Here is a 27,064-nt window from a genome sequence, read left to right as displayed (position 1 = left end):
CCCTATTTGGGTGTGAGCCGTTTTGTGTGTGTCCCTTTAAATGCAAATGAGATGCTGCTTCCAGCCCACTTTCCAAAAGAGGGTGGAGCTTTAACAGCTCACGCTTCGGTTGCTCAACAACAGCAAAGCTGGAGAATCTCACGCAGCCAAAATGAGGATTGTCAGTAACGGTGTTCAGCCTTACATTGTTCAAACGTAAAACGGAGTCGACACTGATGGAGAGACTCAGGAAGAAGTTACAACTTTTATAATGAAACTGAATGTTTCTGAATGGTTAGTGGATACATTTATGTAGTTGCTGTGGAGTTTATTCAACTCATCGACTAGCATGTGCCGTCATGTTAATCCTTTGTGCAAATCTTCCTCTTCTCTAAAGCAGCCCAACATTGCGTGTTCTCGGGGGCAGGGTTTATGTAAATTTGGGGGTTTGTGATGTCACCAACCCAGGAAGAAGCCTGTTTATTGTAGTCCTTAAACAGCGAATTCTTTAAAAGAAAATATCTCCCTTTGCATTGAACTTTGAGCATCGTAACTTTGCAGATGTTGTTTATGCTCAAACAGCAACATTACACACTAACTAAAGTTGAAAAGTGAAATCATAATCAAGGACCCTTTTAAGATGACCTTAGGTTCTGGTGGAGGTAATAAAGGAACTGCTATCTAAAAAAATTGTACTTTAAAGGACTTTATCATACATACTAATGAAATAAGTGTCATTTGAATCAGTTGGTTGAACACTTAAAACATCACAGTTGCAGTTTGCTCTAAATAACTCCCTCCTTGCAAATCTCCTAAAAAGAACAGCAGCCACATTAATGGCAGATAAAGGCCTTTATATGAAACCGAGGTTATCCAAACCACTCAGAACAAATGCTGACTTCAGGGGACCATATTACTGTGCTTACGAAGGGGTCGGCAGAAAAGCCTCCCATGGAGCAGTCAGAGCTTCAAAAACACAAACAAGTAAAACAAAAAGTCATCCAGTTTGAAACCCAAATCACCTTTTTGGACTTGAAAAGCTCCGACGTGCTTAATACCCCGTTTCCTTTGGAGATCTGGCTGCTCACACTATTGGGTAACCTTTCCACGCGCCGTTTGTTTACTGCGGGGAGATGGAGAATGCGTCCGACGGTTGCTGTCGAGTGCCAGAAATGAGCACCAGCACGAGCAGTTTGTATAAGTCAGCCATGAATGATTACAGATTAGCTGGCCTGGCAGAGGTTCGGCAGGGATCCCTGATGGAACTTTAAAGCCGTTGGCATGATGGTCCGACACACTGGAGGAAGACAGAGCAATGCCACACATCATTTGGGCCTGAGCGCACCACACTCCAAATAATCACTTTAATCAGCAAAAGTTAATCGCTGTAAATCATAAATTAATGGGCTGAACAGTTGCCCTGAGCCGCTGTACTATGAGTTCCTGACCACACAATGTCTGATACAAGAGCCCTAACAACACTGTGCTCTTAAAAATGTCATTGCATTAGCTAACAGAATATCAAGTCATATTTACAGTATTTTAAAGGGTGCCACTACTGTCACCAAATGAATTGCATTAATGAACAGTAAAACCCGCTTCCAAAGTCATGCACGTGCTTGACACAACGTTATGCTCAAACAAACAGATTGGAGATTGAAATGACATACTGCATGTAATGCAACATACAGATACATAAAACAAAATAGAGACTTGATTTTATCTGTCAGAACTTGATTGGGTGGTGAAAAATGAGGCAGGTGTTTGGAGAGGTTTCAAATTAAGAAGGATATGTGACATCAGCCAAATAGGAAAGTTAACAAACGGAGGAACAAGTCTTCCTGATTAAGAATGACAAAGACAGACATTTAGTTAGAGACTATACAGTATGTAGAATTTAGAAACCCTTGTTATTAGCGACACCGGTGGCCGTTAAATGAACTGCAGCCAGCAACTTGCTCGCACACACGTTAAAGGATTAGTCCACTTTTAAATACACTTTTCCTGATAAATTAACTCACCCCCATGTCATCCAAGATGTTCATGTCTTTCTTTCGTCAGTCGAAAAGAAATGAAGGTTTTTGAGGAAAACATTCCAGGATTTTTCTCCTTACAGTGGATTTCAATGGCTACCAACAAAAGGTCAAAATTACAGTTTCAGTGCAGCTTCAAGGGCTTTAAACGATACCAGACGAGGAATAAGGGTCTTATCTAGCGAATCGATCGGTCATTTTCGAAAAAAAAATACAACCGTTTATGCTTTATAAACAAAATATCGCCTTGAACGTACTTTCCGCTTCCGCATTCTTCAAAACGCTTACGCTGAATGTCCTACGCCTTCCCTATTCTACTTACGGAAAGAACGCGGCGCCAGTTTCGTTTTTTTCCGTAACTATTTTCCTCAAAAACCTTCATTTCTTTTCGACTGACGAAAGAAAGACATGAACGTCTTGGATGACATGGGGGTGAGTAAATTTATCAGGAAAAGTGTATTTAAAAGTGGACTAATCCTTTAAGTACGAGAGACTGAGCCTGATTCAAGGTCCCGATTTACTCATGGCGAAGTGTCTGTTCTTTGCTTAGGGGTAAAAAGAAGTTGAAAATATGCTTACCTTTGCTGCGATATACTGCTAACAAACATCCCGACGTCGTCCACGCTGCTGAGAGCGATGTTTAGATGAATAACCTATGTGTTGCACACTTTCGTTTCAATAACAAAATAAACACACAACTAAAATTACAGCAGTGAAAAAACAGCAAAGAAAGCATCTAATCATCGCGATGTGGATATGTTTGCACACAAGCTCTGCAGTTCAGCAGCATCATGTCGACAGATGAGGTAATTAAAATTGCACTATTACGACAGTTTTATATGCCTATTTGAGACTATAGACTATATATCTGGCTGTGTGAGACTATAGTTTAAAATAATCCTTTTTTTTTTTTTGCATGACGACATTATCCTGAAATGTGTAAGCATTAGTTTCATGTGTTATAAAACGGAAGAGAGGTTCGCGGGAGCGCGCGTAACTGTCACATCCTTTTGAATTTCCCGGAAAAAACGACCCCAGTCCTTGACATAAAAATCAGTCTACAGGCTTTAATAAACAACCTAGGAAGTCGGGAAAGGTCTCGTTTTTTAAGTTTTGTGACACATTTTTCACACATTTACAATAATTAAACTATATATAGCCCCATTTAACGTGCACAATAAAAACACATACTTTATTTTGTTTTGTTGTGACATTATGTATTACAATTTGTTATTTCTCAGTCTGTGAAGATATATAATTTAAATTATGTTGGCCTGTTATGTTATTGTTCATATGCAAAATGATAAAAAAAAAAAAAAAAAAAAAAACACATACTTGCATTAAAGGGATAGTTCACCCAAAAATAAATAATTCATGGTATAACTTACTAACTGTTTACTACGGAAGAGGATTAGGGCCAAGCAATAATAAAAAATAAAACCATCTCGAGATTAAAGTCATTAAATTACGAGAAAAAACTCGTCAAATTTCGAGAAAAAAGTCGAGATAAAATGTTGAGAATAAAGTCATTAAATTACGAGAAAAAAGTCGTTAAATTATGAGAACAAATTCGTAATTTAACAAATTTGTTCTCGTAATTTAACGACTTTTTTCTCATTTAATGACTTTATTCTCAACATTTTATCTCGACTTTTTTTCTTGAAATTTAACAAGTTTTTTCTCGTAATTTAACAAGTTTATTCTCAACATTTTATTTAAACTTTTTTCTCGAAATTTAACTAGTTTTTTCTCGAAATTTAACAACTTTAATCTCGAGATGGTTTTTTTTTTTTTATTATTATTGCTTGGCCCTAATCCTCTTCCGTAGTTTACACTAGAAGCAAAGGTTCTAGAATCTTAAAGGGGTTCTGTCAGTCAGTCTGTTCATATATAGAACCTTTTAAGGGTTCATGTTAAGTTCATTTTTCTTTTAATCATTTTTACTTTCATTCAAATGTTATGAATTAAGCCGCTTGTAAGCATTTTATCACTAGAACAAAATGTAAATAATCCATTAAATATTAAAGTAGCAATCATTTGAGACATTTCTCCTTATAGAGAACCTTTTAGCATACACTGAGTCAAACCCCTAGGGTTCTATATAGAACCCAACTGAACCTTTTATTTTTCCAAAGAGTGCATGTTGTTCCAAATCTGTAAGACTTTTTTCTTCTGTGGAACACAAACGAAGATATTTAGAAAAATATAAAAAAAAACTGTTCAGACAAACTCAGGAATGAGGATGAGTAAATAATGAATTTATTTGTGTTTTTGTGTGAACTATCCCTTATGTGATTTCACATTTACAAAGACAATCATTTCACAAATTACATATTAAGTTTTACATGATAAACAAAATGAGTGATCTAGAGACACACAGTGGCTAATGCACTTCCCCCTCACTGTTTCTCAGTTCGCTCTCTCTTTTTCTCATTCTCTCTTTCACACACACACATCTGCTGTACGGCAGCTCAGAGCAGTAGGTGTACGGACAGGGAACGCAGACCGGGCTCGGGTAAATTATCACATTGGTAACTTGTCAGTAAACAGGTAAATTGCAGTGGAACAGGTGTTGGCGAGAGGAATGAGCCCTTCGCTATAATCAGCTTCTAGGAAGACATTTCTCTGCATGCTTGAGCAATAAAGTACAGAGTGCAAAAATATTAAAGACTGAAGTCATCAAACAAAACTTGTGAAAGATATATTTCAGCACGCTCAGTGGCACACTGCAGGCCTACACACGTCCTCTTTAGAGACATGCGCGAGATAATGATCAAACAAAATAACTATATGACACCATTAACAGACGTGGAAATGATCAGGCCCAATTGCAGATGAAGAGATAATGACAGAGACTCTTATTAACTATACGTTCATAATGAGCTCGTTATGATCATCCTCTCAAGTACCATTCAGAGACAATGGACAATGCTGAGAGGAAAAATGAGTCAAATAAGTCTCGTCATTTAGGTAAAATGTAAATGGTATGTGTTATTTGCACCCCATATCTCTGCTCTTGTGGAAAATACAATACAATAAAATAAAATAAAATAAATAATAAAAAAAAATAAAATCCCCATTCCTCTGCCCGGTATGTCCAATAAAGACATAGAGTATAAAATAAAATAAAATAAAAATAAAAATCCTATTCCCCTGCCCGGTATGTCCAGTAAAGACATAAATGCCTAAAATAAAATAAAATATTAAAATAAAATATAAAATAAAATAAAAAATCCTATTCCCCTGCCCGGTATGTCCAATAAAGACATAAAGTGCTTAAAATTACATAAAACAAAATAATAATACAATAAAAATGTTGAATAAAGACAAAAAATAAAATCAAAATCTGTCTAATAAAGCTAAAAAAGCCTAAAAATGAAATAAAATAAAATCTATGGGATTTTTGTGCCACCATTTTATCATCTGTCCAGCAAAAAATTAAATATATAAAAGAAATATATTTAAATAAAAGGTATCATTCATGCCTGTAACATAAATATGAGAGACAAGTTACCTACAAAAGTTGAGCAGAAAAAAAGTTTAAGCAATAACCAAATCCAGTCAGAATTTGCACATTTTTTGGCATTTTTCTGCTCTGATGTTAGGAGAAAATTCATGAAATTCTCCAGAATACATCATAAATTGTACTCATAAACAGATCTGATTATATTATATTTTTTATATTATATCTAAGTGCATATTAACCAAAACAATTAACAAACACAGAAGGGGAAGGATATGTAGAACTTTGTGAATGATAGAAGTTCCAATTCTGCTGAAATCTGCTGAGCTTTCGCTTTCAGAGCCAGGCCTGCAGATTCTGTGTGGGCCTGGAAATAACAATAGTTATTGCTAAAGCAAGCACCACTAATAATAGTAGCAGAATAAAGATGGGTTTTTAAAGAAAGACTTGGCACAGAACCGTTCTGCTGCAAGTAGGTCTAGGTCACTTCAAGAAAACTTGTCCTCACTACTGTGAAAAGACTGAAACACTCCCCCAATGTCTGATAAATATGTTCTCGTGCAGTTTGTTGAAAACGCTAAAATCTCCCCCTCTCTCTCTCTCCTCATTCTAATCTCCTCATGTTCAGGTACCTCCGGGGGTCTGTTTAAAGCACAGGTGCGCTCTCTCAATCTCTCTCTCCCTCTGTGCATGAGGTGTGTGTGTGTGTGTGTGTGTGTGTGTGTGTGTGTGTGTGAGAGAGAGTGTCCAGGTGCATCTGTGTGTGTATGTGTGTGTCCTTTGACCCATCCATATGGTCACCGGGGGTGATGGAGCTGCCCAGGTGCACCTTGCACACAGGGCCACGGCAACCGGGGGAGGGACGGCACTCCAAGAGACGTCTGTTTGCACAGAACACTCCATGACCTTGTTGTTTTCACAATTACTCATCTGTAGTGTGTATGTGTTTGGTAAAAAGGAGCCAATTTTGTTGCTAGTGAACATGCTGTGTCTTTATGCATGCTTGTGTATATTGGTGAAGCTTACTAAACCACTTTCACTCCAAAATCAAAAGAAAATAAGAAATAAGTATCTGGTTTATTAAGAGTTTATGCATGCAAAATATGTTAGACTGAAATGACAAGTTATGAAAGAAAGGTTTCATGAACAATTTATACTGAAATTTGGTCTAGTATATTTCCACCTAAATTCTCATTATTGCAATGCATTTAATCTCCATTATTCTCAATGGTAACTCATTAGATTTTTTTTTCCTTGATTAAATGTTTTTGATGTAATTTTAATTAGCACAAATTAAATGCAGTACAACAAATATTACCATGATGTTTAAAAACTTTACAATTTAAATAATCCTTTTTTTTTTATATTAGATAATACAAACCTTTTTATCATAAGAGATGTTTTCATAACAATGACTGCCATAATAATGCTATGATTCAAAAACGTCCTTGATTTTATTGAACAAAAATATAATTTCTTATTTATTGCCTTTTGATTTTGGGAATACAATAAATCAATAAATATATACAGTATTGTGCCACATTTAAAAATGTCAAAATGTTATTGCATGCCATAAACGGAGTGTCTATTAACAATAAGTGCAAATAGCTTGCCTTGTTGGCAGAGGCTATTTACACTAACTCCGCCCACCTCCGCCTGCGCCCTATCAGCAGCAGTGGGGAGTAAACCGCGTTGTATATACTTTTGACGTGATCGACCCGAGTTCGAATCTCCCTTTTCCCGCCGCACATCAGATTGGAAAGGCATTTTTTTTTCAATAAATATGAAGAAAATATGTGAAAAGTGGAATTAAAGTGCCTAACTGTTATTTAATAATGTTTATCGGGGAGGGGTAGGTCAAGTCAAGTCAAGTCAAATTTATTTATATAGCGCTTTTACAATTGGTAATTGTTTCAAAGCAGCTTTACATATTAGAAGCACAGAAAAAAGGGAAGTGGTTAAAAATAAGCTGTACAAACAAGCGTGGTAATATGTAACATATACAAGATGGTGCTACATTAAGCCAATGTCGGCTGACTCCCAGGGGTGGAAAAAACCCCCTAGGAGAAAAACCCAGCGTGCTAACACTGGGAAAAAAGTCCTAGGAGGGAAAAAACCCCTTGGAAGATATATATAATATATGTAAATGGATATGGAGATCAAAATCTGAATTATACATTTTTATTATAGAGATTAAAAATAGATTATATATAAATATATGTAAGCGGATACGGGGATTAAAAATCTGAATTATAGATGCAGCCAGAACTGGATCTGTAGGCCCATTGTCTCCTGGGCTACGTTGTAGTCAGGTCCAGACACAGGTTCTCCATCTGATCTGGATACGGCCTGGATCCAGCACCCGGCAAACCTCAGGATAAGCAGAGAGACAGATATTAGCGTAGATGCCATTCTTATTCTGATGTACAGGTATATCTAGTGTTATAGGAAATGTTCTCGGTTCCGGCCGACCTAATTATTGCAGCGTAACAATCCTTTAACGGATTTGAAAAATGTTAATGTATTGATAATGTGTTATGTGTATGCAAGAGCAAAGAGATGTGTTTTTAGTCTAGATTTAAACTGACAGAGTGTGTCTGCTTCCCGAACAATGCTAGGAAGATTGTTCCAGAGTTTAGGTGCTAAATAGGAAAAGGATCTGCCGCCTTCAGTTGATTTTGATATTCTGGGTATTATCAACTGGCCTGAATTCTGAGATCGCAATAAACGTGAAGGACTATAATGCATTAAGAGCTCACTTAGGTACTGGGGAGCTAAACCATTTAGAGCTTTATAAGTAAGTAGCAAGATTTTAAAATCTATACGATGTTTAATAGGGAGCCAATGTAATGTTGACAGAACTGGACTAATATGGTCATACTTTCTGGTTCTAGTAAGAACTCTAGCTGCCGCATTTTGGACCAACTGTAGTCTGTTTAAAAGCCGAGCAGAACAACCACCCAGTAGAGCGTTACAATAATCTAGTCTTGAGGTCATGAATGCATGAACCAACTGTTCCGCATTTGTCATTGAGAGCATATGTCGTAATTTAGATATATTTTTTAGATGGAAGAAGGCGGTTTTACAGATACTAGAAACATGACTTTCAAATGAAAGATTGGTATCGAAGAGCACACCCAGGTTCCTAACTGAGGACGAAGGTTTAATGGAGCACCCGTCAAGCGTTAGGGAGTATTCAAGGTTTTTTCGTGAGGAAGTTTTTGGTCCAAAGATTAGGATATCAGTTTTTCTGAATTTAATAATAAGAAATTTCTTGTCATCCAGTTTTTAATGTCAGCTATGCATTCTGTTAGTTTTGTGAATTTGTAGGTTTCGTCAGGGCGCGAGGAAATATAGAGCTGAGTATCATCAGCGTAGCAGTGAAAACTAACACCATGCTTCCTAATTATCTCTCCTAAGGGCAGCATGTACAGAGTGAAAAGCAACGGTCCTAGTACTGAGCCTTGTGGTACTCCATATTGAACTTGTGAGCGATACGACATCTCTTCATTAACTACTACAGACTGATAACGGTCAGATAAGTACGATTTGAACCATGCCAAAGCAATTCCACTAATGCCAATATAGTTTTCAAGTCTTTTTAAAAGAATGTTGTGATCGATAGTGTCAAAAGCAGCACTGAGATCTAATAACACTAATAGAGAAATACAGCCACGATCGGATGATAAGAGTAGATCATTTGTAACTCTAACGAGAGCAGTCTCAGTACTATGGTATGGTCTAAATCCTGACTGGAAATCCTCACAGATTCCATTTCTTTCTAAAAAGGAGCACAGTTGTGTTGAAACTGCCTTTTCTAGTATCTTTGACAGAAAAGGTAGATTCGAGATTGGCCTGTAATTTACTAAATCTCTCGGATCTAGTTGAGGTTTTTTAATAAGAGGTTTAATAATAGCCTGCTTAAAGGTTTTTGGCACGTATCCTAGTGTTAAGGATGAATTAATTATATCAAGAAGTGGACCTACGACCTCTGGAAGCATTTCTTTCAGTAGTTTAGTCGGCATTGGGTCTAACATACATGTCGTTGATTTTGATGATTTGATAAGTTTAGATAATTCTTCCTCTCCTATAGCGGCGAATGATTCTAGTTTTACCTCAGGGACACTACAGTGCACTGTCTGAAGCGAAACTGTGGACGGTTGCATGTTTTTAATTTTCTCTCTAATATTATCAATCTTGCAAGTAAAGAAGTTCATAAAGTCATTACTGCTGTGCTCTATGGAAACGTCAGCAGTTGAATCTCTGTTTCTAGTTAATTTAGCCACTGTGTCAAATAAATACCTAGGATTATGTTTGTTTTCTATTAAGAGATTTGAAAAATAAGTAGATCTAGCATTTCTTATAGCCGTTCTGTACTCAATCATTTTTTCTTTCCACGAAAGGCGAAAAACTTCTAGTTTTGTTTTCTTCCAACTACGTTCAGTTTTTCTAACTGCTCGTTTTAGAGCCCGAGTGTGCTCATCATACCACGGCGTTGGATTAGTTTCCTTAATCTTCTTTAGACGTAAAGGAGCGACTGCATCTAATGTGCTGGAAAAGAGAGAGCCAATAGTTTCTGTTGCAGCATCGAGTTCTTCTAAGTTGTCAGGTATACTAAGGCGATGAAACTGCTCAGGGAGATTATTTATAAAGCAATCTTTAGTGGTAGACGTGATGGTTCTACAATATTTATGGCTGGGTGGTGGTTTTGTAGCCTTGGCTAATTGTATTATACACGACACTAAATAATGATCTGATATATCATCGCTCTGCTGTAGAATTTCAACAGCATCAATATCAATTCCATGCGACAGTATTAGATCTAAGGTATGATTATGACAATGAGTGGGTCCTGACACGTGTTGTCTAATTCCAATAGTTTAAAATGTCTGCAAATGCCAATCCAAATGCGTCTTTATTATTATCTACATGGATATTAAAATCACCAACAACAAGGACTTTATCCGCAGCCAGTACTAACTCTGATAGAAAATCAGCAAATTCTTTGATAAAGTCAGTATGGTGTCCTGGTGGCCTGTATACAGTAGCCAGCACAAATGTCAACTTACATAATGATACATAAAGCACCATCACTTCAAAGGAGTTATATTTGAAATTCTTTTGAATGATTCTGAATATATTACTATAAATTACAGCAACACCTCCCCCTTTGCCTTTCTGTCGAGGATTGTGTCGATAATCATAACCTTGAGGACTAGATTCATTTAAAGTAATGTAATCGTCTGGTTTTAGCCAGGTTTCTGTCAAACACAGCAAGTCTAGTTTATTGTCTGTGATAATTTCATTTACAATAAGTGCTTTTGAAGAAATAGATCTAATATTCAGTAACCCAAGCTTTATCATTTGTTTATCTGATTTATCTGTGATTTTCATTTTTTGAACATCAATTAAATTTTTACCCTTAAAAGGTTTCGGAAGTTTTTTGTATTTACTAGTTCGAGGTACAGACACAGTCTCTATGTGATAATATCTAGGTGAAAGAGTTTCTATGTGCTGTGAATTATTTGAGTTCTGTGACGTGAGGCGGCTAGCAGACGGTCGGTTTAGCCAGTTTGTCTGCGTCCTGATCTGGGCCCTGGTTTGTCATGTGTCAGGTGCAGGGAGGGCTTTATTGACAGCATTTATTTAATAATCATTTACACTCAATATGTTATTGCATACTCTTTTATAATGTACTGAAATACTTTCATATAGTGTAAATAGAATCTGTTGCTATTTGCACATGAAAATAGCATCACTAAGAAAATACTGCTATTTTCATTTAGTGTAAATAGCATATATCACATTGTGGACAGTGTAAATAGCATATATCACTATATGTACTTACTGTAAATAGCATCTATCACTAAGAAAATATGCTATTTTCACTTAGTGTAAATAGCATACATCACAATTTGAACATTAGTGTAAATAACATATATCGCATATATCAGAATTTGTACTTAGTGCAAATAGCCGCTGCCTTAAAATACATTAGCATTTTAAAAGTTTGGGGTCAGTAAGATTTTTAATACTTCAGCAAGGATGCATTAAATTGATCAAAAATGACAGTAAAGACATTTATAATGCTGTTCTTTTGAACTTGTTCATAAAATAATGTTCATAATCTGTTCATAAAATAATAATCATCTGAAGGATCATGTGACACTGAAGAAATGATGCTGGAAATTCAGCTTTGATCACAGGAATAAATTACAATTTAAAAGATATTCAAATTGGGGAAAAAGTATTTTAAATAGTAATAATATTTTACAATTTTGCTGTTTTTATGGTATTTGTGATTTAATAAATGCAACGAATGCCTTTGTTGAGCATAAGAGACTTCTTTCAACAACATTAAAAAATCTTACCGACTCCAAATGTCTGAACGGTAGTGTGTCGAAGCAACCAACGTCTGCAAACAAAAACTGCAGTATCTTTTTGGGGTCACTGTAACTACAGAAAACATATCAAATACAACATATCAGTTTAGGTTTGACTTGGCTGACGGTCTTTCAAAGAAACATGAAGCGATTACAGTGCCGTGTTCAGTGATCAGACTCCCAAACAACAGATTTTGAAGCAAAGCTTTCCATATAAATAGAAAAATTAACCACCTATCTCCCTCACCCGGCTGTGTCTCAATTTCTCATGTATTTTTTCACGCACCAACACGGATTTTTGGCCTTACAGAATACCTACATACGGAGTCCCATTTCTCTCTCACTTTCTCTGGATTTATCTCGACAGTCTTTCGCGTCTATCGTGGGCTTTTCCGCCAAGCCAGACAGAGAAATGCGATCCATTCGCAGGCCTTTCTCACCAGTGCCGTCTCTCCTCTGGGTCTCCACCGTGACACAGAACTGTCTGCTGGGAAGGAGGAGGTTCTGGGTCCTTTTTCCCCCTTAGATTTGGGGTTCAGAGGTCACTGGCACTCATTGCCCCGGGTCAGGAGCAGGAAGAGAAGGATCTAGAATCCCTGAGAGGTTAACGGCAGTCTAGAAAGGTCACCGCCAGGACCCAGACGGCTTTTCCTGGGGAAACCGCATGGAAGTTTTGATGTGAGGGTGCTGACAAGGCAGAGGGTCGACTCTTACACCTCAAACTGGGCTTTGGTGGATACTCAATATTCCACAGAGACCGCCTCTACGTTTTACCCCCTCAAATGTGCCAAGTCATTTTCCGGTTTCGGGTTGCATATTTAAGGTCAGATGGATTCTGATGTGTGGCAAATATTGTGCTGATAGATGGCTGGGAGAGGGAAAAAAGAAAGCAAAATAAATAATGAAAATACAGAGGTATTTCAACAGGAATGTTTTGATATGTCCGGTTCATAAATGTTTCATCCGAAGCGATTCGCTCGCTGAAAGGTCATATCACGTGCGAGTATGAAGGCGCGTGCGAGTGTTTTATGTGGATATGTGTAAGAGAGAGCGGGTTGTCCGCACCGGGAGAAGATGATGCCCCAGATGTTGATATCGATGTTGTTTCTTTAGATTTATATGAAGCTTCTCCCACGGGTTTCCCTCAGGGTAAGAAATAGCTTTTTTTCGCCAACGCTTCAACTCCACACTTCAATTTAGGCTATTCTGACTGATATAGTTTTGAAGGGAACGACTGCGACTCAATGACCATTTTGACCGCCTTACACGGCAGAAATAATATCACAAAGATTGATTTTTATATCCCGCGGACTTCTCATGCTAACGACGCTGTTGGCGACCGAGCACATTCGAGCGCCAATTAAGATGTGAAAGATGTTTAGTTGGAACGAAGTTTTGAAAACGTGTCATTTGTGTTTGAAGGCTGGCTGTAATGAGAAGGAAATATCTATCAGATGTCGGCGGACGTTGAAGCGTGAACGGGAAGAATAGGCCGACGCTGGGAAAGAGGCCGTACTGTATATGGACCTGTCAGCCTTGTTCAGACTCAATGCCCTGATCGCTTCATGATGTGAACTAAAAAAGACGCCATACAACCATACCGCTAAAACCCAAGAGCCCCAGTCTGGAGAGAATTATGGGACTTCCTGTAGAAAGCACAAGCGTCCTTAAAAGCAGACTGAGGTGCTCATGTTAAAAAGGGTTAAAAGGGGGGCTGATATTACAGGTAATAAGGAGAAAAGCGCTCTGACAGAACTCTGACAGGCGGAGGGCGAATCCCAGAGGCCTTTACTGTAGTAATCAGTGATGTGGAAATACAGGAAGCAGATATGAATCTCTCTGAGTACTAATACAAGCTGCAGACCTGAGGAAAAAAAAAAAAAAAAAAAAAGGTTTGCAATCATCTATTCAAGGATTCATTTACATTGGACAGACAATCTTGTGTTGATAGCTGACTGTTTTGATAATATAACCATATTTTGAATATCATACATGTAATAAATACATTAGCTATTTTTCTGCTACTTAAAATGAGGGAAATTATGTAAAAAATACCAAGCATTTTCTTTGTAATTTGAGTGACTAATTCACTCAAATTGTAATGACACAAAAAAAGAAACATTTTATAAAACTATTTAAAAAAAAAAAAAAAAAAAAAAAAAAACAGACCCTGTGTGGCCTTGTTAAATTTCTAAAAGAATGAAGACTGATTTTCATATTGCCTAGTTTTAATAAATAAAATAATTATGTATAAATATACAATACAATCTAAAAAATAATAAAAAATTATAATAATAAAATATATAATTATTTGTTCATCAATATTAACATGCACAATGATGATGATAATAATATTAAAAATAATTATTAGTAGTAGTATTAAATATTATAATTCACACATTCTGTATAATTATATATTCATTCAAATTAACCTCTTCCTTTGGTGATGCTTCTTTTAAGGAAACATTTACATTTGTTTTCGTGACATTTAAAAAAAATAAATAAATAAAAAATACAAATTTTATTTTATTCTAAAAAATAAATGATACATTTGTGTTAAGAACATTCTAGTGGCTTTCAATTAAAATAAATAAATAAAAAAGCACTATACATGTATTTTAAAAGTGGTCCATATATGAATTATGTGCTATACTCATTATGATAGCTAAGAAACAGCATTGTCCCAATTCTTGGAGGAATCATTCATCTGAGTTGGATCTTTTCAATGAATCGTTTGATCCAGTTCATAAAACGAATGAATCAGAATGATTCATTCATAAGTTAAGACATTTTCAGTCTGTTTCATTTTCACTATTCCATGCATCACTGCACTAACTGAGCCACTGTCTCCGAAGGTTTCTATTCCGAATTGTTCATTTTTTTTTTGTTCTCTGCAGGACATTTCTGGATTCTCCTTCCTTTGAGTTCATGGAGTGAGGAGGGACACGAGCAGCAGGTGTGTATGTGGTACGAGACAAACATATATAACCTCAGCGTCTCTCAGAGGTACCCTTCCTCTCTTCTTGGGCTTCTCTTTCCTTCTGTCTGAATCATAAAGATCAGGCCGGATGATCAGACAGTCTCTTCATGAGGTTATAAAGTCTTGTTATCCTGAGGCTGAACTGTCACCAGTGTTGTTGTTGTTGTGGTGGTGGTGGTGGCAGCAGTGGCCGTTTTTCCTGCAGATCTTTTTGGCTGCTCATAGGGGCCCATAAAGACGAGTGTGTTCTGTGTTTCATCTCCATGGCTGGCTTACGGGCTGATAGACAGATGAAGAGAGAGAGAGAAAGAGAGAGAAAGAGAGGGGGAGAGAGAGATCCCCAGGCCACCTTCACTTTAATGTTGGTCTGAAGAGAGGGAGGCAGCCATCATATCTCTGATCAGAAAAGAAAATGATAAAGACCACATTAGTTTAACCATTTGTCCATAGAGAATTAATGAAATGTTCTACTAAACCATTTTAAAAATCAATTATACATTGATTATGCAATATTTAATTCATAAAAACCCATTATATTCAAGCTAAGGCAAGCATCACTCATATTTAGGGTTTGTGTGAATCACTTAAACTTCAGTGCATAATTCGTTATGCAATATGCTAACAACCACTAAGAAAAGCCAGGAACTCACAGCACCTTAAAAAAATGTCCAAATGAGGCGCATAGACCAAAAACTCCATAATATAATATAATATAATATAATATAATATAATATAATATAATATAATATAATATAATATAATATAATATAATATAATATAATATAATATAATATAATATAATATAATAGCGTTATATTATATTATATTATATTATATTATATTATATTATATTATATTATATTATATATAGTGATGCCCTTGTATGCTTAAAATATTATCTTTATGCTATCATTCCAGCCTTCATATTTGGACACTCTCATCATTAATTTAAATCTAATCCAAGATACATAATTATATAGCATAAAATAACAACATAATCTAATCTAATCTAATCTAATATAATATAATATAATATAATATAATATAATATAATATAATATAATATAATATAATATAATATAGCGTTATATTATATTATATTATATTATATTATATTATATTATATTATATTATATTATATTTAGTGATGCACTTGTATGCTTAAAATGTTATCTTTATGCTATCATTCCAGCCTTCATATTTGGACACTCTCATCATTAATTTAAATCTAATCCAAGATACATAATTATATAGCATAAAATAACAATGTAATATAATATAATATAATATAATATAATATAATAATATAATATAATATAATATAATATAATATAATATAATATAATATATAGATCAATCGGTACGTTTTTCTCGATTTTCTCGTTTTGCTTGCAGCCATCATAATTGGGCACTTTCATCGTTAATTTAAACCACACTCAAAAGGTCACAAAACCAAGGGAATTTTCCTAATCTTGCAGCACTTGAAATCCTAATTTCAAGTCTCTTTCCAGCTCTGGCTGACGGACAGCTGCTGAAGGCCAGGAAGTGAGGAAGAACCAACAGCGATTTGGGGAAATCTTCAATAAAACAGCGTAACTAACAGGCAGCACATTGAGCGTCTGATAAGGAGGACAGAGCGGGTCTGCGTTTCAGTCGCCACTCCCCGAACACGCTGCTGGCACGAGCGTTCGGCGGTGGCATGCCAGATTCTGTTAGCACCCAAAAAAATAAATAAACAAATCAAGTCGCCATCCGCAGTAATCCCCTAAATTCAAGCTTATTCATGTTAAATCTGGAAAAGAAAAGCCCCGACCCCGTTCTGTTTGAAAGCCTCCCCCTCTCGTCAGTTCCAGTGTCAGCAGTTGTTGTTTTGCGACCGGACATCTTATGGCACACACAGATATGCTGGGACATGGACAGCTTGTCCTGCTAAAGCCTGTTTTGTCTTGTTCCACTCTTCCTCGTCCTCCAGTTTTACGGCGTGTCAGAGCCAGCTGGCTTGCGCAGAAAGAAGAGGAGAAATAAGCTCCTTATTGCAGAGTCGTGGTATTTGCTTTCCGCCAGGGTTGAGGGTTCTCATTATACCATGTTCATGAGGCTACGAGTGCTAATTGGTCTTCCGCTGAACACAGAAAGAACTCACGAAAAATGTGACCGCAGGCGATATAACCTAATTAGGAAATTTGCCACTGTACGCCGGCCAGATCGGGCCTCGCTATTGTTCTGCGCAGATAAACAGGCATATTTTCCACTCTGGTTTCGAGGACGCCGCTTTATCTTAACTTAAATTATCAGCAAATGGCAAAAGGTACATAAAAAGTCCCCTCCTGCTTTTAATGCATCAGTGGTATTTTTTAACAAACCACTTTTGAGGAGTTGGCGGAGGTTCTTCTCCATTTCCCTCTCGGCAAAAACCGAGCCAATAAATTCTATAAAGGTCAGGCCAAAAATCCTTTAAGACCTTCATTCCGGTTATTATAATTGGCTGATTTAGTATTAGTTTCAGCACCTTCAGGCATTTCAGCTTATTTTTCAAGTAATGTAATTATTTGTACACGCAGTAACAACATGTAGAATAAGATAATGTCATTCTAATTGTTATTAGTGTTTCCTAATATTGCAAATATGTTTCATTATAAGGGAAGCTGGGGCTAGTTGTCACAAGGGCTACATCTCTACAAGTCCAATAAGGTAATACTTTACCAATAAGGTTCATTAGTTAACTACTTTAGTTAACATGAACTAATAATGAACTACACTTTTACAGCATATATTAATCTTTGTTAATGTTAATTTCAACATTTACTAATACATTATTAAAATCAAGAGTTGTATTTGATAACATTAGTTAATGCACGTGAACAAACAATGTATTTTCATTAACTAACGTTAACAAAGATTAATAAATACAGTAACAAATGTATTGCCCATGGTTAGTTCGTGTTAGTTAATACATTAACTAATGTTAACAAATGAACCTTATTGTAAAGTGTTACCTCTGTATTTTATAAAAAAAAAATCTAGCTCAAACCTGTCATATATGTACTATACCATTAAAAAGCTTGGGGTTGGTATGATTCTATAATTTTTTTTAAAAGATGTATCTTATGGTCACCAATTAAGGCGGCATTTATTTGATCAAAAGCACAATAAAAACAGTAATATTGAGGCTATTGTGAATATTTTATTACAATTTAAAATAACTGTTTTCTACATGAATATATTTTATTATATTAATGCTGATTTGGTGCTAATTTGATGCTCAAGAGGCATTTCTTATAATAATCAATGCTGAAAACATTTATTTTTTCTCTTTGATGAATATAAAGTTCAAAAGAACAGCATTTATTTGAAACAGAAATCTTTTGTAACACTATAAATGTCAGTTTTTGATCAATTTAATGCATTTCTTCCCCAATAAATAAATAAATTATGTGTGTGTGTATATATGTGACCCTGGACCACAAAACCAGTCATAAGGTATATTTGTAAATTGAAAATGAATATATTTTGTAAATTTCCTACCGTAAATATATCAATAATCTATTTTTGTGAGCGGATATGCATTGTTAGGGACGATTTTCTCAATGTTTTGATTTTTTTGCACCCTCAGATTCCAGATTTTCAAATAGTTGTATATGGCCAAATATTGTCCTATCCGAATAAACTATACATCAATGGAATGCTTATTTATTCAGCGTTCAGATGATGTATAATTCTCAATTTCAAAAAATTGACCCTTATGACTGGTTTTGTGGTCCAGGGTCACACACACACACACACACATATATATATATATATATATATATATATATATATATATATATATATATAGTATTTTTTTTACTACTACTTTATTTTAAGAATACAATAATTATGCTTAAAAGAGAGTATATTATGCTAAAGCAAAATGGCTATTTAGTGATACAAAAAATAACTATTTCTGCTAAAACTCCTGAAAAGCATTTTATGATTTAATGATAAAGATAACTCTCTAATTTCTTATTGTATCCTTGCAATTTTGAACATTTCATTAGATCTACAAGATCAACACAACTACCATAATCCATCTGTACTCGAGCACTTCACCAGTGCACTTCAGTATTTTATAATTAACATCTGCTCATTCTGACTACAGCAGTGCACATGTTGGGCTTTCAGGCTAAGAAAGAGAAGAATAGTGTCTGTTGTCTGGACGCTTGCAGCCGGGACTGTCTGTGATGGAAATAAAAGCCCTCTCATTTATAATGCAGGTATCTGCGGTCGGCTCAGACGCACTGAAGGATATCATAGAGAGAGTGACATCGGACAGCCAGGGTCTTCATGGCCACGCTTGACTGGATCCTCCAAAGGGCCTCTCCTCTGTCCACTTCACTTTCTGTCCCCTCTACTGCGGGCCTCCGGGGCCCCGGGGACCTCCTGGGAAGGGTTGGGTACCGGCTGATGGGGGGAGACAAGGAGTGGACGGACGGACTCAGACATATGTGTGTGTGTGTGTGTGGAAAGGACAAGTGTGAAAGTCTACCTCAGAGTCAGGGGCGTCTGGCAGGGCTGCGGTCTGCGTCGCATTCTGACAGAACAAGTGTTGCATGAGATGCGTCGAGGTGTCTCAGTGAGCCTGGAGCAGGTGTTGCTCATCGGCGACTGCACCAGAGCGAAGACCCTTGTGCATAAGACCACCGCAGCCAAACGCCAGGGCCAGGACGGCTCACTCACTCACACACACACACACACTAATGATAATGGATTTGGGGTGAATAGGCAGCCAGATTCTAATGGATCAGAAGACAGCAGCACACAGGGACTGTTTCAGCTGTTGGTCAGGACGGAAGGTGTTAAACACTCATTAATGTGTTGACATGCAAAGGCATTTAGGTAACGTGTGTGATTATATGCATATTACATTCACACTATTCACATATTCTTGTAAAATATTTTTACATTTTATTCTATTTTTTATTTATCTAATTAATTGAATGCATAATAAAATAGTTCATAAAATCTTAATTTTGTTAATTTACTGTAATATTAATATGCTTGATATGCTACCAAAGGTTTGGAATGACTGAGATTCTTTTAATGTTTTCGAAAGAAGTCTCTTATGCTTACCTAGGCTGTATTTAAAGGGTTAGTTCACCCAAAAATGAAAATTATCCCATTATTTATTCCCCCTCAAGCCATCCTAGGTGTAAATGACTATCTTCTTTCAGATGAACACAATCATTTAAAAATATCCTGGCTCTTCAAAGATTTTGAAGCCCAAAAAATCATCCATCCATTCTAAAATCGAGGAAAAAAAAAAAAAAAAACCATCTTATATCGATATCCTCCGACATTTCTCTTTTAAATTTCTCGTTCTTGACTTCTAATTCATGACCGGTGTTTTGTTTTGCTCTATCCTCTGCGTTTCCTTTCATTGCGTCATGTGTCGGGTCAGAGGTCACTCTTCCACCGCCAATCGTTGCGTACGGCCGTCTGCTGGAATCTAGTTATTATAGCTAATAAAGTTTTATATATGGATATTTTTCTTACAAAAACCCATCGCTTCATTTCAAAAGGCCTTTATTAATCCCCTGGAGCTGTATGGATTATTTTTATGATGGATAAGGAAGAGCCAGGATATTTTTAAATATAACTCTGATTGTGTTCATCTGAAAGAAGATAGTCATATACACCAAGGATGGCCTGAGGGAGTAAATCATGGGATAATTTTCATTTTTGGGTGAATTAACCCTTTAATTTATCAAAAAACAGTAAAACAGTAATATTGTTAGATACTTTTTGTGATAGTATTACAATTTAAAATAACTGTTATATATTTTCAGCATCATTACTCCAGTCTTCAGTGTCACATTATCATTCAGAAATCATTCTAATATACCGATATGCTGCTCAGTTATTTACAATTACTATTTGTGTTCAATTATTAATAATGGTTCTATTATTATCAATGTAAAAAACTATTTTTCTGCTTAGTATTGTGTGGAAATCATGATACATTTTTTCAGGATTCTTTGATGAAAAGAAAGTTCATTTGTAACATTATAAATGCCTTACTGTCACTTTTGATCAAATTAAGGTGTCCTTGCTGAATAAAAAAAAAGAAAAAGAAAAATCTTACTGACCACAAACTTTAAAACATTAGTGTATATTGCAATAGCTATCATCAATACAGCCTAAATGATTACACTCTAAAAAATGCTGGGTTAAAAATAACCCAAGTTGGGTTAAAAATGGACAAACCCACCAAGTGGGTTGTTTTGACCCAGTGGTTGGGTTAAATGTTTGACCCAACCTGCTGGGTAGTTTTATTAAACCCAACTATTGTTTAAAAATTACTTTATTGCTTGCTTAAAATGAACCCAAAATAGGTTTAACAAATAAACACTTATTAATAAGTTAATAATAATTAAATAATAAACATTTATTAAATTGCTTATTAATAAATGCTCACCTTTTGATTATTGCCTAGTAATTATGTGTCTGATTTTTAATTTCCAACCTATTTTGTGTTCATTTTAAGCCAGACATAATAATTTTTAAACAATAGTTGAGTTAAATAAAACTTTTAACCCAACCACTAGGTCAAAACAACCCAATCGCTGGATTTGTCCTTATTTAACCCAACTTGGGTTGTTTTTAACCCAGCATTTTTTGATAGTTAAATGTCCTGTAACATGTGTATCTGTTGATTTATGACAGTTCGCAGCATTTAGAGCTTTGCCAGACTCTCCAGGCACAGACAACGCAGGACGTGTTTTATAGTAGCGATTTGAAAAAAAATATCAGGAGGTGAGCTAGAATATATGTTAGATTAATAGCCCGGTCTCTCTCTCTCTCTCTCTCTCTCTCTCTCTCTCACTCATCTGAGCCCAACCTTCCGGGCCATTACGGCTCATTGTAGGACAGGAGAGGAATAATTGTATGGCTGGGTGACAGGCCATCTATCCATGCAGACTCATGCCGTTTCCTTCAGGAGTGCTGCCCACTAATAGGAACATGCCCTGGAACTCAAGCTGGAAAATACAGCTCATTCCTGCGCGGTTGTTTTTTAGGCCATTGAGAATCCTCAGTCATCAATATGAATCCGAGTCGGAGAGAGGTTTTTCCCTTCTTTATCCGTGACCGTGAGAGCTGGCAGCCTGATGGATCCCTGGCATCACTTCTGAATGATGTTTGCCTTTCATTTCTATTTCTTCATCTCTCTTTTCTTGTCTCTGTCTTCATCTTTCTTCTTCTGCCGGCCGTTCTGAGCCGTGCGCTGAGCGCAGAGAAAGACATCTTTGAAATTGCCCATGGAAATGTGCAGTTTTGGGGGTCACTCATCTGCAGATGAAATGACTATATTACAGGAGGCCTGCTGTCAGTGCTGTGAATCAGATGAGTCAGTGAACTGATATACATGTTGTTACTCGTCACATAAGCATGTCAGAACTGCACTGAAGAACATTTCATTTAAAGAGTACTTTATCAAACTGTGGTTTTACATGCCAATAGAGGTTATCTATTATGTGAAATAACAATAAGTTATATTAATCAAAACTGCTTTCATGACTGAAACCAATAATGAGTATTTTTATGTTCAAGTGTTCAATAAACAATATGAAGATTTTTTTTTTTAAATCAGTTTTTGACATGATTGCAAATAAATTATTATTAGACTAGAAAAATACAATATATGCATTTTAAATATAATAATTTTAACATATAATAGTAATAATAAAATGCTATGTACCATTTAAGCATGAATGGCTGTTACGAAAAAAAGAAAGATACTAAAATGCATATTAAAATCTCCATAACGACAAGAATACATTTGGAAAATTATTTCATAATACCAGAAATATCCTCCCAAATATAATCATTCATCTTTAGGATGTTAGAGAAGTTGTGGTGAACTTAAAGCTCATTATACTCATATATTTTATACTTGTAAAATAATAATTAAAAAAAATGTGGAAAGAAGTAAATCAGATAATAGGATACATTTTTAAGAAACCAAATATAATAAAGATACAAAATATACACTGTAAAAAAATATTTTCATGATTTGTTATCAGAATATTTTTTTCTTTTGTCAGTTTAACTTAGATATAAATGTGGTTCAGGTAACATCATATTTTGAGTTTCTGTTGATTAAACCCTAAATCACCTTCCATTGTATTAACTCAAATTTTTCATTTCAGTGAACTTTCAATTAATTTCAATGAACTCAGGTAACCAGGTAACTTACTTTTTTAAGTTAAACCAACAATTCTTTTTTACAGTGTAGTTTTGGGTATAGGATATGATACTTAATAAAGATGCGTTACTGAGAATTACAGCTTTTAAAGCAATAACAAAATTTTGGAGAAGGCAAGAATGCCCAGTTTTAAATGACTGGTTAGATCTAATTTCTAAAGTACATTATATGTATGATAACATATGAAATTAAGAGCAAAAGTACTTTTTGAAAAAATATGGACACCACTAAAATCAAAGAATATATTATAAAATAAAGGAATAGACATTACTTTTTTCATATACTTTCAGTATACTTTCATACTTTTTTTTTTGCGTTGGTGGTGGATATTATCACAAAAGAAAAAATGAAAGGAAAAGAAAAAAGGAACAATTATTGAGGAAAAAATATTATGTCTTTAATATTTTTAATTATTAATGTTTATTTAACTGTGTTAAATGATTTTGAATGGAAAGACATTTCAATATGCATTTTTTGATGTTTTATATTTAATTAATTTACCTGTAAACAGTACTGATTTCTCTTCTCACACAGCAGTCGTTTTGTTCTTTAGAGACCCACAATGGCATTTATCAATTTATCAGATCCTGATAAGAAAGAAAATAATTGATTAAATAGTGTGATATAATAAATTTATATATAAAAGTATATACAGCAATTATAAATATTACAAAATAACAATATTATAAATATTTAAAGATAAATACTTTTCAGTCAATTAAAGCACCAAAACAAATGTTAAAATAACCTACAAAATGGCAATGCAGATTCCATACATCTAAAATGTGCAAGACATGTAAACACTGAAATAAATGTAAATCTACATAAATTATAATGTGTGTGACATGTGCATCACTAGCAAAACCAAATGGAATTGTAAAAAACACTGTCACTGATTGGACAGATACTGTAGTCTTCAAACTCATGTCATTGTTTTAACTAATTTTGCTTGTGATGCAACTAAAAAAAGCACCAACTATGATAGTATTGCAATACATAAAATGCATAATATAAAACACACTTTTACTAGTAGAGAATGTGGAACCAGATAACGGTTAGAGTGATCAGACAAGCCTGAGCAAATAATTCTATTTGTCCGTCGTTACAGCTTCCTCCACACTCACCATCTACAGCCTAATTTAGCTGTAAAGAGAAGAGCAAACACATACATTCCTCTTCTTCAAAAGAGAGAGAGAGCTTGTGCTTTCCTCTGGGTTCACAGAAAGGGATGAAGAGTGAAGGAGGGGAAATAATAACGTGGTAGCCGTAGGTGGAGAGAGCGCAGTCCCGCGGGATTCTCCGCGGTGACAAGCAATGTTGCTGGGAATGGCTGGCTTGCTGGAACTTCTCTCTCTAATAGACACAAATGGGCTCACTTCCCTGCACTTTTATGAGGCGTTTTATCTTGCGTTGGGAGGGCCAGATCCGTCGTGACAGACTCTATTGGAATCTTTGGGAGCACTTAAGTTGGCAACACTAAGAAAAACAGTTTTCCACACTCCTCAGATAAACCTCCTGACATTGACGGTGTGCAAATTTCCCCCCATGATGCTTTCTAGCAAAGACATGCTCATGTCTGCATTTCTGATTGAACTCGATGCCAATGAAGACAGATACTACGATTCAGTCCAATGGGATGAAACTGAGTTCTAGCCGAGTCAGTCTGGACTAGTTTTTCTACTGCAAAGATACCAAAACCAACCTGGGACCCCCTTTCAGAAAGCTCTCAAAACCTATCTCTTGTTTGCTGAGGATGCGAGGTTGTTTTCTGCGCTGATGTGTGCGTAACCTTCAGCGGGAGTTTGATGTCATCTGGATTGGTGTATCAGCTCTTGCACGATACAGATCAATGCTTCTGATTTGCCCATGCCTTATTTCTCAGATCTTTTTATTTATTTTTAGAGTTAATGCTGAAGATCAAATCTGGTCCTGCTGCAGGTTCAGAGCAGAACTTGCTGTTCTTGTCAGTTGTGATATGCTGTAAAAAAAAGTTTTCAAAACTTATTTTGGGGGTCTGAGACTCTTATATTGAGACTGACAGCAGAGAGTTTCAACAGTAGTATTGCTGGTGAAAAAGAGGAGAATGGAACCGCGACCCGATACAGACCAGATTCAAAACTATGTATGTGTGCTAAAGGGAGTTTGTGAACTGAGGGAGCAAACATGATGCAGAATTGCAATTTTATTTTGAATTTAAGGACGCAGAATTCACATAAAATTCAAAGAAATTCATATAAAAACTTTTGAATGATGAAAGTTTAAAGCAGTTTAAAGTTTTAGACAAACAGATGTTTAAAGGTGCCATCGAATTGAAAATTGAATTTACCTCGGCATAGTTGAATAACAAGAGTTCAGTACATGGAAATGACATACAGTGAGTCTCAAACTCCATTGTTTCCTCCTTCTTATATAAATCTCATTTGTTTAAAAGACCTCCGAAAAACAGGCGAATCTCAACATAACACCGACTGTTACGTAACAGTCGGGATCATTAATATGCACGCCCCCAATATTTGCATATGCCAGCTCATGTTCAAGGCATTACACAAGGGCAGCCAGTATTAACGTCTGGATCTGTGCACAGCTGAATCATCAGACTAGGTAAGTAAGCAAGAACAACAGCGAAAAATGGCAGATGGAGCGATAATAACTGACATGATCCATGATAACATGATATTTTTAGTGATATTTGTAAATTGTCTTTCTAAATGTTTCGTTAGCATGTTGCTAATGTACTGTTAAATGTGGTTAAAGTTACCATCGTTTATTATTATTATTCACAGAGACAAGAGCAGTCGCTATTTTCATTTTTAAACACTTGCAGTCTGTATAATCTTCATTCTTTATAAATCTCTCCAACAGTGTGTAATGTTAGCTTTAGCCATGGAGCACTATCAAACTCATTCAGAATCAAATGTAAACATCCAAATAAATACCATACTTACACGATTAGACATGCTGCATGACGAACCCTTTGTAAAGATCCATTTTGAGGGTTATATTAGCTGTGTGAACTTTGTTTATGCAATGATAGAGTCGAGAGCTCGGGAGGGGGCGGAGAGCGCGAGCAATTAAAGGGGCCGCAGCCTGAATCGGCTCATTTCTAATTATGCCTCAAAATATGCAGTTAAAAAATTAATTTAAAAAATCTATGGGGTATTTTGAGCTGCAACTTCACAGACACATTCAGGGTACACCTTAGACTTATATTACATCTTGTAAAAAAAGTTCGATGGCACCTTTAAAAAGTCACCAATACAAAACGTATTGAATTTATAATGTTTATGGGTACTAAATATACTATGTTTTGTACACATACTGATGACTGCTGATCATACTGTATAATACACTTTAAATATACACTAAATACAAATATGTGTTTAACGTGCATCTATGTGTGTTTCTCTTCATTACAGAATCCTGAATAAAATGTAGCATGGTTTTCACAACAATAAAGCAGCACAACTGCTATTATCACAACTGATAATAATGTTTCTTGAGCAGCAAATCAGCATGTTAGAATGATTTCTGAAGGATCATGTGACATTGTAAACTGGAGTAATTGCGACGATAAATTACATTGTAAAACTGTATTATTGATCAAATAAATGCAGCATTGGTGAGCATAAGAGACTTCAAGATTAAAAATCTTACAGACCCCAAACTTTTGAACTGTAGCTATATTTTCTGAATGTGGACCAGCTTGGAAGAATACTTCATTTCCCCAAATGCCATTACCTGTTGAAATGATCTGAATTTTAATTCACTGAATTTCCTATAATTCCAGTTGCATTCTTCCTGTAGGATGTGCCCAATTCAATTCAAATGCACTTTTGAACTGAATTCCAATTTTGGAATTTGGAATTTTGCACAGCCCTGTCTAAAAGCAGCTTATGTGGAATAAAAAACGACACTCTTACAAACAAAAATACCAGCTAAGACAGTTCAAGCTGATTGCACTTCAGTTCTTTTTGTTTTTTTCCT

The 27,064-nt window shown here is 35.6% G+C and overlaps 3 long non-coding RNA genes across 3 annotated transcripts in view; 1 reads left to right on the top strand and 2 right to left on the bottom strand.

The window, feature by feature from the left end:
* Nucleotides 1-3,006, bottom strand: part of LOC125255772 — a 39,531-nt gene extending 36,525 nt beyond the window's left edge. The window contains exons 1-2 of the long non-coding RNA XR_007181993.1: nt 2,592-3,006; nt 1,002-1,276 (exon numbers count right to left, since the gene is read on the bottom strand). This is a non-coding gene — a long non-coding RNA (uncharacterized LOC125255772). The remainder of the gene's footprint in view (nt 1-1,001; nt 1,277-2,591) is intronic.
* Nucleotides 2,389-19,999, top strand: LOC125255774. Its single transcript, XR_007181995.1, has 3 exons — nt 2,389-2,444; nt 14,756-14,814; nt 19,092-19,999. It is a non-coding gene; the product is annotated as an uncharacterized LOC125255774 (long non-coding RNA).
* The window catches only part of LOC125255773, a 25,393-nt gene continuing 12,571 nt past the window's right edge, over nt 14,243-27,064 (bottom strand). The window contains exons 3-4 of the long non-coding RNA XR_007181994.1: nt 23,582-23,667; nt 14,243-15,234 (exon numbers count right to left, since the gene is read on the bottom strand). This is a non-coding gene — a long non-coding RNA (uncharacterized LOC125255773). The remainder of the gene's footprint in view (nt 15,235-23,581; nt 23,668-27,064) is intronic.

The sequence above is a fragment of the Megalobrama amblycephala genome, linkage group LG20 (genome assembly GCF_018812025.1).
Source record: "Megalobrama amblycephala isolate DHTTF-2021 linkage group LG20, ASM1881202v1, whole genome shotgun sequence".
Lineage (NCBI taxonomy): Eukaryota > Metazoa > Chordata > Actinopteri > Cypriniformes > Xenocyprididae > Megalobrama > Megalobrama amblycephala.
The sequence above is the reverse complement of the archived record's forward strand: the minus strand, read 5'-3'. Positions and strand labels throughout refer to the sequence as shown.